Source organism: Carassius carassius, chromosome 20 (assembly GCF_963082965.1).
Source record: "Carassius carassius chromosome 20, fCarCar2.1, whole genome shotgun sequence".
In the NCBI taxonomy this organism is placed as follows: Eukaryota; Metazoa; Chordata; class Actinopteri; order Cypriniformes; family Cyprinidae; genus Carassius; species Carassius carassius.
In genome coordinates, this window is record NC_081774.1 from 30,553,976 (window position 1) to 30,571,373 (window position 17,398).

Below are 17,398 nucleotides of genomic sequence, written 5' to 3' on the forward strand. Positions count from 1 at the left end.
CTTAAATGCATCAAGAGGTTGTGTGATACTGGCATCTCACCAAAAGAAATGCTATTTATTTACAAGGATATGTTGTGTGTGTGTGTGTGTGGATTGAAACTTATCAAAGTTGGATTTCATATCAAAGCACTTTGAATGAATGTCTTTATGCTCAATTACTGCTTCTGTCTTTAGCTACCATGCAACAAATGCCACTGTAAACTCATCTGCCCTTAAATACTCCAATACAATCAGAGTAAGAGAACTTGAGCTGTGTAATAAGTTATTGACTACTGGCTTTTCATAAACGGTGAAATAAACATGCCTTTGACACCCTTGTGTGTATTTTACAAACAAAACTATTGATCGATTTCAAATGAACGTTTATTTAAAAAAGTTAGCTAAAGAATGCATTTCATTGAAGTACAGTCGAAGTTTAAAACCAAGCAAGGAAATGTAGCTGTTATGTTTCGCTGAGACCTTCTGCGATGTTACTGAAACCAGCCGCGTTCAGAGCCGTGACCAGGCTCTCCATCGTAGCTTGAGGGCCTTCTCGGTCCTGCCAGGCCACCAGCAGCATCTTGGCCTGTAGTTCAACATCCTCGCTGTCAGACTCGATCACGCGGATCTCCTTCTCGCTCATCTCCAGGTGGTCAGCCACAGTCTTCCACTGCGACCCAAGCTTGGCTGCGATCTCGTCCATCTGACTGTTGGTCACGGCCTTGTTCTGAATGCTGGGACCTGGAAAAGGACAGCTGACTTTTAGTCAACAAATAAGCTTTGACACTCTTATGACTTGATAAACTGACTTGACTGCCTAATATAGTTCAAATATAATTCATATTGTCATAAAAAAAAACAATTCTAACTCATCCTCGCCAGTTTTGAGGAACAGATGAATAATGGCAGATTACTGTCAGGCCACCATGGCAAAAAGTAAAGGAATTCCTAAAACACCAAATCATTTTCCTATAGCGTGTTAACAAATTTAATGACATACATTGGCATGTTGAGAAGATATTTTGTTTATTTGGCCAAAAAAAAAAAAAAAAAGTTTCTTTAGATTAATTTGCAGCAGAACAAATCAAACCATTCGGTTTCGAGTGTCAAATCATTTTTAATTTTTTTTGTCATAACATGCAGTGTTTTATTAATGCATTGTCAAATCATCTTGGAATATCGTTCGAAGACATCCCTTGGTGCTGAACGCAGACGTTTATGGTTGCAAGCCCTTGACATGAAACCTAAAACATGTCATTATGCTTATTTGGTTGCCAATGCCTAGCTTGACCCTGTAATTGCTGCTGGCAGCTTTTACGTAAAGTTTAAACCAGACTAAGCAGTGTTCCCCATTCCTGGAGTACGGGCAAATTTAATCTGCGTTTTGGATCTTAAAAGTAGTACCTACCTTGAGTATGCAATTATTTTGCGACTGTTAAGAAAGTATGTTTTATTAATTTAATTCGGATGTAGTACACTCGCCATGTTGTCATGTCACTTATGAACATCAGATGCAGCTCATATCGTTCTTTTTCATGTCTTCTAATTACATGAGCTGAATCAAGTGTGTTTGATTGGGGAGACATACAAACTGTGCAGTGTGGGGGCACTACAGGAGCAGGGTTGGGAAACACTGATTTAAAACCTTTGTTTTGTCTAGCTCAGCGGTCCCCAACCTTTTTAGCGCCAAGGACCGGTTTAGTGTCAGACAATTTTTTCACGGACCGGGCTTTAAGGTGTGACAGATAAATACAACAAAATAAAATGATACGACTGGCATAAAAACTTTGACCTTCACGTGACAAAGATGTAACACAGAGAATCCGGCCTTTTTTTTTTCTTCAAAATAAAAGATCGTTATGGCTGAGCGCACTTCTACCTGTTATTTGTTTTGCAAAAATCCACCGCTCCCGGCTCTTCTGGTCCGGTACCGGTCCGCGGGCCGGGGGTAGGGGACCACTGGTCTAGCTCGTCCCAAAATAATTACAATCCATGGCAGACTGTGCTCTATGTGGCTGTGGCAGCTGTACATTTTCCCCATTTTCTCTGCTTGCCTCAAGCAAAAATGAACTCCTGTTGTCCTTGAGCTTTTATACTACATTCACGGCAGATAAATGAAGGTGATGTTGTGTGATGATGCTTTGGAAACAAAACCAAAAGTACAAAGTGAGGTGGGCAACACAACTCCTATGGAGTCATTTCATAGCAACTGCTGCCACTTTAACGCAAACGTACTGCCTTTTTGATTCAAGAAATACAGTGTGGACGGGATCAAACAGGCAGGGCAACAGTCATAAAAAAGGCTTTAGACTTTACAAAATAAAAAATAAAAATCTTACTGTCATTGCTCTCTTTTAACAGGTTATCTCCATTCTCATCATCATCCTCCTCGCCTCCTCCTCAGAAGGAAGGTCTTTCTGTTTAAAGAAAAACAAAGACGTTTTAAGATTTTAAACGCTTGCTTAAAATAATTTTACAGTAAAATAGGGAGCAGAATTTTTGAGTGAATTTTGTAATTTCAATTCAATCATATTGTACACTACCTACTCTGTTGATATTGCTATCCTTGTTTAATATGAACGAAATGGATCATGAACATTTTTTGTTGTTTCTCGTCTTATTTACAAAGTTAAAAAATGTTCCCCTTTAAAATATAATTACACACACAAAAAAGGAGAACAAATTAAATGTTTTCCCCCAAAATTATTTGCGCAGCTACAAATTCCAACGGGTAAAAAAGGTGTTTTTAGTTCATTGTCACAGTCGCCTCTGACTTTCTCACTTAGAGAGTCAAGCATTATGAAGTGCCTTTCAAGCATATCCCTATTTAAACTAGGACTAGGTGACAGATCTATATCAATAATTGTAATTTTTTTTTTTTTTTAAATAAATCCACAATATTGGTAAACTTTTTGTTATTCCACAAACATTTGTGGTTCCCAACACTAATCCTGGAGGCACCCCATCACTGGATGTCTCCTTTCTCTGATGCACCAGTTTCAGGTCTTGGAGTCTCTACTAATGAGCTGATGACCTGAATCAGATGTGTTTTATTAAGGAGAAAAAAAATGCAGTGTGGGGTGCCTCCAGGATCAGTGTTGGAACCACTGATTTAGACGATCAGGTGCGTGTTGATAAAAAAAACAGTCTATATGTTTCCATGTGAATGAGCAGTAGTTGTAGTTCTTGTCTATGACACAAAGTACGCCTGATGCTTGTGCACTCTTAAGAATAACAGTTCTTTATGCCACCTATAGTTCCATGAAGAACCTTTAACATCCATGGAACATTTTCACTACACAAAAAAATATTAATTATTATTAAGGCATCTTTAGATTATTAAGATATAAATCACTCTTTTAAGAACTGAAAGATTTCTTGAGGAACCCAAAATGGTTTTATTGCATCACTGCATAAGCCCCCTTTTGTAAGATTTATTTTTAAGAGTGTGGTGGCAATAATGGTGCAATGCATACATTTGAGAAAAACAAATATGGTTATTTCAATAATTAGATTTTTAGTGAATAGACCAAACTAATTTTTCCTGCTTTGCTCATATTTACCAAGGGTGCCAATATTTGTTGATGGCATGGTATATATTAGCCACTGGGAAAGCCTATATTGGTCAAGCACTAGTTTGAATGTTATCTACATTGTCTGATAGTGTGGCTGTCCACTCACAGGAAGCTCTTTGGCCAGTTTGATGACCATGTTCTCCAGATAGTCTGCCAGACTATTGAACTGCTGGTTGGTGGGCTGGAAGAAGTGAGGACTCCTTCTGGAGAGCAATCGCAAGGCTCGCCAGCCGTAGTTTGAGTTACGCACAACTCTGAGGGACGACGACAAAGAACTTGATATTTCTGATCCATTGTGATGCATTGTTTAATCATGTATGTGAATGAATTAGTAAATCTCTGTACTTGTATTCTTCCTCCACCATGTTTGATGGATCTGCCTGTTCAATAGCTTCCTCAAAAAAGTCCTCCAGGGATGGCATGAACTCCCTTTAACAGAGACATGTATTAACGCAGCATTTCTAGATTAAGCATCTTTAAATAAGTATTACCAAACACACCTGCTATCTGACTTGCAGGCCTCCACATTGTCAGGGTTTAGATTCCAGAGCCTTGTGAGTTCATCACTGATGATGGTCAAGAACAGCGGAAATGCAAAATAAGATTTGAAAAGAAGATCTGACCTTCTGTTATACAAGATACCTATAACCAAATATCATCTTACTTTCCCATGAGGATTTTGCGATCAGGGCCCTTCCCCAAAAAGTCCTCTGGTGCTTGTCTCTTTCTGCTGGGACGGATGGGTTTGGTCTCTGCTGGTCTAAGAGAAACACAAGACTATTTACATATCCATTCACAGCTAAATAAAGAGCAGTGACCACACCTGCTAACTAAAGAGAAGTCAACAGAGGGACAGGAAGTGAAAACGTTAGCAGTTCATAGACCCACTAAGCATACTGGTACACATCTCTGATCAATGCAGTTTAAAAAAAAAAAATCACAACTTGCAGTAGCTGAAAAAAACAACAACCTTATTTGCAGATCTTTCAGAATTAAATCTTTTTTTTGTTGTTGTAGTTTATAAAGTTAGTTCACCCAAAAATGAAAATTAGCCCGTGAATTACTCTTAACTTATATTAGGTGTATATGACTCTCTTCTTTCAGACAAATCCAGTCGGAGTTATATAAAAAAATGTCTTTGATCTTTTTAAGCTGTTTAATGGCAGTCAGCTGGTGTTGCAGTGCATCTGTTCATAATAGAAAGTGTCTCACAAGGTTCTGAGGGGTGAACATAGGACTTCTGTAGCGAATCAATGCATTTATTTTTATGAAAAAAAACAAAAAAACATTTAAAACGTAATAATCACTTTAATCTAGCAGTTCCGGACTGATGACGTATGAGGTCGGCTTTGCGCATGCGCTGCTCAGAAGTGGCACACGCGGAAACACAGCAGAGAGATCAAAACAAAACATGGTCACCAATTAGAAGTACAAAACAAGGATTTGTAAAGAATATCGTAGGATTTCAATATAAGCCAAGAGGAGCCTGTTTTCCTTTGCAAAAGGAAACTTTGCTTCCTTTGCTCCTGTTAACAAACATTGGTTTTCACAAGACTCACCGGCTCATGCGCAGCACTGACCTTATACTTGTACAACTGTTGACAAGCTAGATTAAAGTGATTATTATGTTTTACAAAAATTCGCTACAGGAGGCCTTTGTTCATCCCCTGGAGCCGTCTGAGGCACTTTTTATTCTGAATGGATGCACTTAGATCCTGTGTCCACCAAAGCGTTTTTTAAAACGCCAGGAGCATGCCGAGCACTGAGTGTCTTTTTCGTGCAGAACGTTCTGGCGATTTTTTCTCCCGCCGAGAGTTGAAGAATGTTCAACTTTGGAAAAAACGCTACGCTCATCACTGTCACTTTCTAGTCAGCTAACCAATCAGAGTGCAGGAGGGACGGGGCAAACTCAACACCGATCAACTGTCACTACAGTCATTTTGTTACAACGACGTGTCAAGCGCAACAATGAGAAAAATGGAGCAGAAGTTTATATTGCGGGTTTCTGAGCATCCAGAGCATTTTAGTCAGAAACAAATTATCTACCAAATCAGATACAAGTAACAGTTTAGCGGATATTCCGTATCATAGCTACCAAAGTGTCTCAACTAAAAAAAAAACGCTGCGCCAAAAAAAAAGCGCTCTCAAGCGCTCACAGGTGGGTCATGGGTGTTTTCAGCAGAGTGCCTGGCGTTTTCAACTGCCTAAAACACTTTTGTGGACACAGGGCCTTAATTAACTTTTTTTTAACCACTGCACTGTAACACCAGCTGATTGGCAATAAACAACTTGGAAGATCAAAGACCTTTTCTAATATAACTCGGATTGGATTCGTCTGAAAGAAGAGAGTCATATACATCTAGGATGACTTGAGGGTGAGTAATCCATCGAGTAATCTACTAACCCTTTAAGTAAAGTGCTCAGTTTTGGTGTACCATCATGCCTATAAGTGAATTTTTTTTTTTTTTTTGATTATTACCGATTGTGGGACGCAAAATTCTAAACTGGTTTGGTTCTGATCCAGCAATTTTTTTCTTTTTTCATTCATGCAGCCCAAAACGATGATTTGAATTAGTTAAAAAAATATACAGTATATATTAAAAATGATGTTATTTGCAGGCTGAGGCTCATTCAGATTTTTTTAAAGGGGAAATTCAAGCATGTTTCCAGCACTTCCAACAGTGGTAGAAGGTGCATTTTAAGAGTAGGGAAGAGGATTCCTCGAAGTATTCCTTCCACCGTCCAACGATATCCCCAGTTGAGGTCAACAGCTCCCCACCTTTACTGTAAACAGCGTTGGTAGGGCACTGCTTCCCTCTCCTGAGGCGCCGGACGGTTTGCCAGAATCTCTTCGAGGCTGACCGATAGTCCTTCTCCATGGCCTCACCGAACTCCTAACAGGCCCGAGTTTTTGCCTCCACAACCACCCGGGCTGTAGTCCGCTTGGCCTGCCGGTACCTGTCAGCTGCCTCAGGAGTCCCACAAGCCAACCAGGCCCGATAGGACTCCTTCTTCAGCTTGACGGCATCCCTTACTTCCGGTGTCCACCACCGGGTTCGGGGATTGCCACCTCGACAGGCACCGGAAACCTTACGGCCACAGCTCCGAGCGGCTGCTTCGACAATGGAGGTGGAGAACATGGTCCACTCGGACTCAATATCTCCAGCCTCCCTCGGGATCCGGTCGAAGCTCTGCCGGAGGTGGGAGTTGAAGATCTCTCTGACAGGAGACTCGGTCTGTCCAGCTTCCTCCCCCGCCATCGGATCCAACTCACCACCAGGTGGTGATCGGTTGACAGCTCCGCCCCTCTCTTCACCCGAGTGTCCAAGACATACGGCCGGAGGTCGGATGAAACGACCACAAAGTCGATCATCGACCTACGGCCTAGGGTGTCCTGGTGCCACGTGTACTGATGGACACCCTTATGCTTGAACATGGTGTTCGTTATGGACAAGCTGTAACTAGCACAGAAGTCCAATAACTGAACACCGCTCGGGTTCAGATCAGGGGGGCCGTTCCTCCCAATCACGCCCCTCCAGGTGTCACTGTCGTTGCCCACGTGGGCGTTGAAGTCCCCCAGTAAAACGACGGAGTCCCCAGTCGGAACACTTTCCAGCACCCCTCCCAGAGACTCCAAGAAGGCCGGGTACTCTGCACTGCCGTTCGGCCCGTAGGCACAAACGACAGTGAGAGACCTATCCCCGACCCGAAGGCGCAGGGAAGCGACCCTCTCGTTCACCGGGGTAAACTCCAACACATGGCAGCTGAGCTGGGGGGCTATAAGCAAACCCACACCAGCCCGCCACCTCTCACCATGGGCAACTCCAGAGTGGTGAAGAGTCCATCTATCGCTAGTCGGAACCTCTCAACCTCACGCACAATCTTGGGCTCCTTCCCCGCCAGTGAGGTGACGTTCCACGTCCCTAGAGCTAGTTTCCGTGTCCAGGGATCGGGCTGTCGAGGCCCCCGCCTTCGACTGCCGCCCGATTGTCTAAGCACCGGCCCCTTACGGTCCCTCCTGTAGGCGGTGAGCCCACGGGAAGGCGGCCCCACGTCGCTTCTTCGGGCTGAGCCCGGCCGGACCCCGTGGGGAGAGGCCCGGCCACCAGGCGCTCGCATACGAGCCCCAACCCCGGGCCTGGCTCCAGGGTGGGGCCCCGGCTGCGCCATACCGGGCGACGTCACGGTCCTTAGATTTAGTCTTCTCATAAGGGGGTTCTGAACCGCTCTTAGTCTGACCCGTCGCCTAGGACCTGTTTGCCTTGGGAGACCCTACCAGGGGCATATAGCCCCGGACAACATAGCTCCTAGGGTCATTCGGGTACTCAAACCCCTCCACCACGTTAAGGTGGCAGTTCAAGGAGGGGTTCAATCCCGCTGTCACGTCTTCCATTGAGGAAGCAGAGGCTGAGGGCTCAGATGTGGACTCGTCCATCACCCAAGCTGAAGTCACCGAGGTAGTCAAGAAACTCCTCGGTGGCAAGGCACCGGGGGTGGATGAGATCCGCCCTGAGAACCTCAAGTCTCTGGATGTTGTGGGTCTGTCTTGGCTGACACGCCTCTGCAGCATCGCGTGGCAGTCGGGGACGGTGCCTCTGGGATGGCAGACCGGGGTGGTGGTCCCTCTTTTTAAGAAGGGGGACCCGGAGGGTGTGTTCCAACTACAGGGGGATCACACTTCTCAGCCTCCCTGGGAAAGTCTATGCCAGGGTACTGGAGAGGAGAATCCGGCCGATAGTAGAACCTCGGATTCAGGAGGAACAGTGTGGTTTTCGTCCAGGCCGTGGAACACTGGACCAGCTCTATACCCTCTACAGGGTGCTGGAGGGTTCATGGGAGTTTGCCCAACCAGTCCACATGTGCTTTGTGGATTTGGAGAAGGCATTCGACTGTGTCCCTCGCGGCGGCCTGTGGAGGGTGCTCCGGGAGTATGGGGTCCGGGGCCCTTTGCTAAGGGCTATCCGGTCCCTGTACGACCGGAGCAGGAGCTTGGTTCGTATTGCCAGCAGTAAGTCAGACTTGTTCCCGGTGCGTGTTGGACTCCGGCAGGGCTGCCCTTTGTCGCCGGTTCTGTTCATGATTTTTATGGACAGAATTTCTAGGCGCAGCCAGGGGCCGGAGGGGGTCAGGTTTGGTGACAACACGATTTCGTCTCTGCTCTTTGCGGATGATGTTGTCGTGTTGGCCTCATCAAGCCAGGACCTTCAGCATGCACTGGGACGGTTTGCAGCCGAGTGTGAAGCGGCTGGGATGAGAATCAGCACCTCCAAATCCGAGGCCATGGTCCTCAGTCGGAAAAGGGTGGCTTGCCCACTTCAGGTTGGTGGAGAGTTCCTGCCTCAAGTGGAGGAGTTTAAGTATCTTGGGGTCTTGTTCACGAGTGAGGGAAGGATGGAACGGGAGATTGACAGACGGATCGGTGCAGCTTCTGCAGTAATGCGGTCGATGTACCGGTCTGTCGTGGTGAAGAAAGAGCTGAGCCGCAAGGCGAAGCTCTCGATTTACCGGTCAATCTACGTTCCTACTCTCACCTATGGTCATGACCGAAAGGACAAGATCCCGGATACAGGTGGCCGAAATGAGCTTTCTCCGCAGGGTGGCTGGGCGATCCCTTAGAGATAGGGTGAGAAGCTCAGCCACCTGGGAGGAGCTCAGAGTAGAGCCGCTGCTCCTCCACATCGAGAGGGGTCAGCTGAGGTGGCTCGGGCATCTGTTCCGGATGCCTCCTGGACGCCTTCCCGGGAAGGTGTTCCGGGCACGTCCCACTGGGAGGAGACCCCGGGGAAGACCTAGGACACGCTGGAGAGACTATGTCTCCCGGCTGGCCTGGGAACGCCTCGGTGTCCCCCCAGAAGAGCTGGAGGAAGTGTCTAGGGAGAGGGAAGTCTGGGGTTCTCTGCTTAGACTGCTGCCCCCGCGACCCGGCCCCGGATAAGCGGAAGAAGATGGATGGATGGATGGATGGAAGAGGATTCTTATAAACCATAATAATTATGAATTTAACTCATTATACTGAATGCTCATTGCAAAGTTTGGCCCATTTTAAGACTCCACAAATCTTCAAATAAGGCAAGATTCCAAGAAGGAAAAAAAAATACAGTGTGTAAGTGAGCAATCTGATATGAATTATTAGCACTTGAAAACAATGTCAAAATTACATTAATTTCCGCAGCAGCTCTATTAAGGCGGTCGTACACGGTGCGATTTTTGCTGTCGTACAAGTTCGCATGCGATTTTTTTCAATCGTGTGGAAATCGCGTATGCTCGTATGGTCACAGCTCGTATCATTTGCGATGAATTACGAGCCGAGCAGAGTGGCTTACGAGCACTTCCCGACCTCCCGATCATTTTTAAACATGTCTAAAAAGTTCGTGAGCTATCGGTTTGAATTCGTGACGTGTGCAGTTGAACGAGCCGATTTGTTGATTTATCTGAAGTTGACCAATCACGAACTAGGAAAACCACAGAAGAAGAAACACGAACAGGGCAGCGCCACGGCGAATGTGGACTATTGACCAGGAGGATAAACTCGCTGAAATCTGACAGGAACAGCGAGCGCAGTATGTGCCTAATGGTTAGAGAGTTGGACTGGCAATCGAAAGGTTGTGAGTTCGAGTCCCGGGGCCGGCAGGAATTGTGGGTGGGGTGAGTGCATGTACAGTGCTCTCTCCACCCTCAATACCACGACTTAGATGCCCTTGAGCAAGGCATTGAACCCCCAACTGCTCCCCGGGTGCCGCAGCATAAATGGCTGCCCACTGCTCCGGGTGTGTGTTCACAGTGTGTGTGTGTGTTCACTGCTCTGTGTGTGTGCACTTCGGATGGGTTAAATGCAAAGCACAAATTCTGAGTATGGGTCACCATACTTGGCTGAATGTCACTTCACTTTTCTATACTGTATTTCCCCATAAACCTCTATCCATTACGGAAAATGCATGTTTAAAATTTCTATTAAACACCGTATAGTATTTTTTTTAAAGCCATTTGGTTTACGAGGGCGCAGGAATTGTCCTCACAAACCATGTTTACATTGTAATACCTATTTCAGATATTTATAAACCTACAAAAACACACACACACACACACACACACAGGGCGACCAAACGTCCCGGTTTCCTATTGCTGAAAAATAACATGTAGGTGTAGGAAACAGTCACGGCTTGTATCAATATTTTATATGCAGTTATGGGAGAGGGAGAGCAGTTATATTAGGCGCGTTCGACTTGAAGCAGCGCTGCACAGAATGATCACCTGTATGGCATCAAAGTACCGCGAGAGCGATTCGAATGCATTGGATATGTGTGCTCTCTTAGCGCTCTCGCGGTACTTTAATGTCATACCTTCTGTGCGTGCAGCGGTGCTTCAAGTCGAACGCGTCTATCAACTTCGTGCGATTGCTTCTGGAATTCGCAGGTTGTAAAATCGTGTCGTATATCATCTCGTCTGTACGATTTTCCGATAAACTCACTCGTACCGTGTGCGTGGACATACGATCTTCCGATCATCCGAATTCGCACCGTGTACGCCCGCCTTAAGGCACAATAGAACACGTTGGGTAAGTACATCTGTTTACACAATCACATCACCAATCTCTTCTATACTGCATGCTTCTTCAGAATCAGTGATTATTTCTAATAGTTTATTATTTACATTACAAAACCCTTTAATACTAATTTGTGTAAATATGGATAAAGCTGCTCGTGCCGTTTTTATTCAATACCTTTCTTTCACAAAGCTTGGACAGCCTTCATTTTTCCAAGAGTTCCAGTTCTCTTCTGTGTTCAGGATGTGCTGTTGGAGATATAATGAATAAGTTAAAAGTTTTTAAAGTACTAGGCTGCAATCTCATTATGTATTCTTTAGAAGATGAAGGAGAAACTAAAACCCATACGCCTATAGCATGTATATAAAGATACTACTCACCTCAACCATCGACGCAAACTTGTCACCAACTGGAGGGGTTTCTCTCAATAACTTAAAGGGTGGGAAAAGTAATGAAACATAACATAACAGTATTACTAACACATACAACACACCTCCAATCAGTGATTCCTAAGGTTAAGACTAACCTGATAGACTAGTTTGGTTGTGTCCTCAATCCACAAAGACTGATCGTCATTCAAAACACAGTTGGAACTGCGAAGGTTAGAGAGAAATGGAGGTAAAGCTATTTACTGACAAAAAAACTGCAATTTTACGGTTATCATTACAGCTTGAAAAGTCTGCATTATGATTAAAATGATGTTTCTCCTGACCTCTTGAACTTGACCTGGCCCTTGAGATACTGGAAGAGGATGAGATACTGAAGCAGAATGTGTCGTCTGAAGTTGCTGTCACTCAACTGAAGGTCCATCAACTGCAGAAAGATTTTTCCAGTCGAATTTGCCTTGTGTTACCAGGTCAATGACTGGCGTGCACGAATAAGAGTTTTATTCAACAGCTGATTAATAAAAACTGGAAGAACCAACCTTCTCACTGGTGAGGAACTTAGCAAAGTAGACATGGTCTCCAGCAGCAGTCCTCATCTCCTCCAGCTTTCTCTTCGACGCTTGCATGTCGTCCAGCTTGAAGCTCTTGAACACAGCTAGTGTCTCATCTGAATACTGCACAGAGATCACAGTTGATGGGACATTAAAACAAGACACATGTGGACTAAGAATCTCAGTTTTTTCTTTTTAACTGATTCTAATCACAGTTGGCCAATCAAAGTAACCGCAGATATACTGTAGTTCATCACATAGATAAAGTGTAAATATACTTTGTCTCAATGCAAGACTAAACTGAAATTCTTATCAAATAATTTTTAGCTCCATTGGTGGGTTGGTTATAACAAGTGATGCACATAAGTTTTTGAGTCTGTTTCTCACGAGAGCACCTGGAGATTTCGTTTGGACATTGCACATAGCGTGACCCGTTACATAACATTATAAATTAAATCATTGTATATAAATAATATTATTGCACTTTATTTAGCTCTTTTTAAAATAAATACACCAAAAAAACAAAGTGTGATGCTATTATATTTTATAATAAAATTGAGTATTAAATAGAAATACGATTATTTTATAATACACTTAAGTATACCTCGGTTTTTACGTGTACTTTTACATGTGCTGTCCCACGATTTCATACATAAAATAGTTTCCCAGCTGCAAAGCTACATGACATATTTCAGTAGCGAGGTTATTGAAGCAGTTCAACTGAAAGTTTCACTATTAGTAGAGACGATGCTCCTGAACACTGCTGAGAGATGCACAGACGCAGATATTGACAAGCGCTTAATCTGAAATTAGACTGCATATCAATGGCTCAAACCTCCGTTATTAGCTCTAAAATTAAGTTTTGGAATTAGCATTGGAAGTTTGGCGTGAGGTGCGCAAATTATTGCAACACACACATTTAGATAATAGAATATTATAATAGAAACATGACAAATGTCTTGAAATCAAATATCTAAACAATGTCTTGAGGTTTGGTTGTGACTCCAGGCTGTTAACATGCACTACCAAAGTGGTAATGTGGCCACGATGCCTATTAATGAAATGGTCCTTTTCTCCATTTTTAAACAAATTGAGAACTACATTTGATCTTCATTGTCCAAACGCAAGCCGAACGACTTTGTGCCTATTGCGTTAGAGAGCTCTGCATTGGTTTCCACGGATTATGCTTTAACATTGTATATTAAAGGCAGGGTAGGTAATAAATGTATAAACAACTTTCTTCCAAATTTGTTTAAACTTTCTATATATATATATCAATGCATAATTAAAATTTAAGTTCTCTGATAAAAAGAGTATAAAAATCGAGTGACTCTAGGCCGTTTAATCTGTATTAAACACAGCTCATTATTTCCATTTCGGGACGAAACATAGGATTGGCTTAGGCGACTGTCACTCTGACGCAACCATGGCAACCACCCTTTTGCCACACATGACCTGCCCACTTGCGCGTTTGATTTGAGGAATTCAACAGGCACGGAAACAATGGCAGAGAAACAGCAAGCAAAATTCACAGTACCAGCCTATGCAGTTAGTGAAGGCAAACCAGGCAAAAAAAGGAAGACAGTAACAGTACAAAAAAAAGGCAATGAACAAAAAGTCTTTGGATAAACAAAGAAATAAAACGCGAGTTAATATCGGCGTGGCTTTCCAGCGATGGCGAGAACTGAGGGAACTCAAGGGGCTGAAAAGTGACTCCTTGATGGCTTTATTTCTGCTGGACAGGTAAATATTTCTTTTTGTATTTTGATCATACATATTTTTTTCATGAAGCATGTGTCATTAGCACACGTAGCTGCGTAATATAGCTAACATAACATTACTTAGCGAGCCGTAGTAGAGGCTTTGGAAGGAGCCCAGAAGGGAGGGGGTGGAGTGAATGGAAATAATGAGCTGTCTTTAAAACAGTCGTGAGAGGTCTACAGACACTCGATTTTTATACTTTCTTTTTCAGAGTACTTACATTTTAATTATGTATTGATATATAAATAAAGTTTAAACAAATTTGGAAAAAAAAAAATTTTATACATTTTTTTTACCTACCCTGCCTTTAACACGGAAGTGGTGACTAAAAATGTATTTTGCCTCTGTAACGATAATCTTGGCAGAGTGTGCATGATGCAAATTTTGTCACCAGAATATTATGTGCATACTGTATGCACTCCATCTGATTTTTGTAATTGTGTGTACTTTGCATGCGTAGGTCACACATGTGCATCGACTTGGTTTTGCACCAAAAGTTTAGTTTTAGAAAACTAAACTAAAGAGACAGAAAAACAACAAAACAGAGGAAACTGTGAAAAAGCATTTGTGTGAGGGGGTTGTGACAGTGCAAGAACCATTTTCATTGTTCATAATTTCTGAAGAAAAATACAGCAGACATTAGGGCTAAGATAAAGCTTTTTAAAACAGATGTGTCGACTGCCCACGTTCAAGCACGTTATCAAATGGTGTATACTGTGATAGGCAGCACACATGATTGTGCGCATACACTAACATACACATAAAAAAAGTGAAGTATACTTTGGACTTAAAAAATACAATGCTAATATTTGTATTTTCATTTTTTATATGAATTTTCATCCTTCTAACCTAAAATCAGCAAGCTTTTATTTTGGCGGGTTGCTGGCAAGTAAACGCTGCCGAGTGAAGCGCGTCAGTAAATGAAGTGCCACAGTTATTGTTTTGCTCTGAAACAAACCAGCAGCACGAAGCCTAGTTTTGTGCTTTCAGTTCAAATGGAAATCTTACAGTATTACAGTCAACTACAACAATGATTGTGCATTAACAGTTGTCAACCATTTCTGTAAGCAAATGAGCGATCTGAACTTATTCACATAGCATAGTTTTTTATTATTATTTTGTTTGTGCATGCATCCCATCAGATACCTGAATGATCAAATACCTACCTTAAGGAAAGTCATCCAGGAGAACTTGTCGTAGCACTGCACAGGGTTTCTGAAATAGTCCTGCAGGGTCCAGAATTTTCTGTACAAGTTGTAGTCAATAGGAATGGAGCTACAAAACAAAAGCCCTCTAAATAACTTTGCTTATAAATAAGTGTTTAATAACAGACAAAATAAAGCAAAAGCAAGACAATGATTCGTAACAGGATATTTTACCAGGGAGCAGGTGCATCTTCATCGCCCATCTCTCCCTCCTCCACCTCCATCCCTTCATCCTTAACCTCGGTGTGCTTGGGGGGAAATTAAAATATTAAAACATGTCTGACATTGGACATTAGAATCAACTGTTTTATTCACTCCTTCTGCTTGCACGAACTTTCAAAAATGCATGACTTTACCTGCAGTCCAAGTGTGCTATCCTGCTCTTTTTTGTTGAACACGGTGATGTTATCAAGGTTGAACTGACTCTGTAAGTTCAGGCCTGTAAAATTCAAGGGGAAAACACCAAGTCATAAAATAACCACTGAACAAAGAACCAAGAAAATACAAGAAATGGTAAAAAAAAAAAAAAAAAAAAGTATACCTGATTTTTCTGACAAAGGGAAGAGACGTGCTAAAAACAGCTGGATTCGTCCACAAAACACTGTATTCTGAGACTTGGAGAGTCTCCTGAGCAGGTCTGCAGGCAAACACAGTATTTTTTACTAACTGAATACATTGTTATGATATAACCGTTTCTCCGTTTCACTGCAGAAGAATCATTGAAATACAAACAAATAATTGACTATATAAAGCTGAAAATCTTGATAAAGAGCAGTTATTACTTTCCCGGTAGATGGCTGAAAGCACTGGTCAGGGGTTTACAGTTCCTGATATCCACAGCACTTTTAGGGGCAGCCTGCCAGAAGAAGAAGAAGAAAAAAAAAATGTTTATTTTTTAAATATATATATAACAAAAAATTATTTGAATAAATTTATTATAGTGGTTATAGATTTTAATGACAAAAACACTAAATGTAGCATGATATTATGTGGTTTCCAGACATATAAACACCTAAATACAGTTAAAATATATTATTTTAGTTCATGTAGCATAGTAATACGTTTTTCATTTCATTTCCACATTATCCCCTCCACAAACACCATTATCTATTCTAAAGCATTCACTAGCAAATACCTTTACACTTTGCCATAATGCATGATAAATAATATATATTATGATAATATCTACTGCTACTTTGGAGGTGAGACATGGTAGTCAAGAGATAGCACCGGAGCACGTGCATCGGTGAGCGGTCTGATCATCATTTACCGTGAATCTATCTCTGGCTTCAGTGAAGTCGAAGTGAGACGGAGGAGGAGACATCTTTAGCGGCGCTTTGTCAGTCCGAGCCCTTCTACTTCCGGTTCTCCTTCTTCTTCCTTAGTTTAAATGTATTGGTTACACACACATGCATATCTCCACCTACTGGACTACTGTGCAATCATGATGATGAAGATGATGATGAGTTTCCCCTCTCAATTTGATGCAATATAACTTTCATGCAATCATGATTCTTTAAACAATTTAATATACAGTTTGACAGGTTTTTGTTTTATCAATCACAACTACGTTTCAGATATATATTCAGATAAAAAAAGCCATCATCTGCTAAAAAGAAGTGCTGTGTAGTGATGATTTTCACCAAACAGAGGCAGTCTACTCTGATTACTTAAAAAAAAAAAAAACCCTTTTAGTAAAATAAATGAAATGTCAGTCACTTATGTCCTTGCACTTCATATTTCTCTCTGAATTAATCTGTGCTGAAAATGACATTAAACTTTACATGGGACATCATGTCAACTTACCCTATTCAAAATGTAATGAGCAGTGCAACTATTTCAGTTACTTTTTTTTTTTAAAAGGAATGTAACTAATTATTACATTGAATTACTTTTTCAACTGTTAATTATTTTAAAGCATTTATTGCACAACCACAAAATCGCTTTAGCACCTCTTTTAACTTTAAAATCATTCTGAGGTAGATATAAAATCATAGTTTAATGGGTATGATCCTGTTTATGAAATCAAATCTTTGCATAGTTACAACAGGAAACAATGAAATCTTAAAAAAATAAAGAATTGGTAATAAAACAGTTAAGTGTCCTGCTATTCGATGCCCTAAACTCCTGAAGAGCAGTCAGTGCAATATGGGAAAGGAATCAGTCAGATCAGATCTGTGTATGTGTGTGAAAATATTCAGATGAAACCTTCTCTGTAATCGTTAACATTTTCATATGTACATCCCACCCTCCCCTACAGATTACAGTTAATTTTATTTTGTAATTAAATGATGTAATTCTGTTACATGTAACGAGTTGTTCATCAGGAAGCAGATGTTGTATTTGAGTTCGCGCCAGCCATACGTGGATCTCACCCTCACTATACACCAGTCTGAAC

The 17,398-nt window shown here is 42.1% G+C and overlaps 1 pseudogene; it reads right to left on the reverse strand.

The window, feature by feature from the left end:
• Nucleotides 1–345: 345 nt before the first annotated feature.
• LOC132095928 (THO complex subunit 1-like) lies at nucleotides 346–16,324 on the reverse strand (annotated as a pseudogene).
• Nucleotides 16,325–17,398: the final 1,074 nt, after the last annotated feature.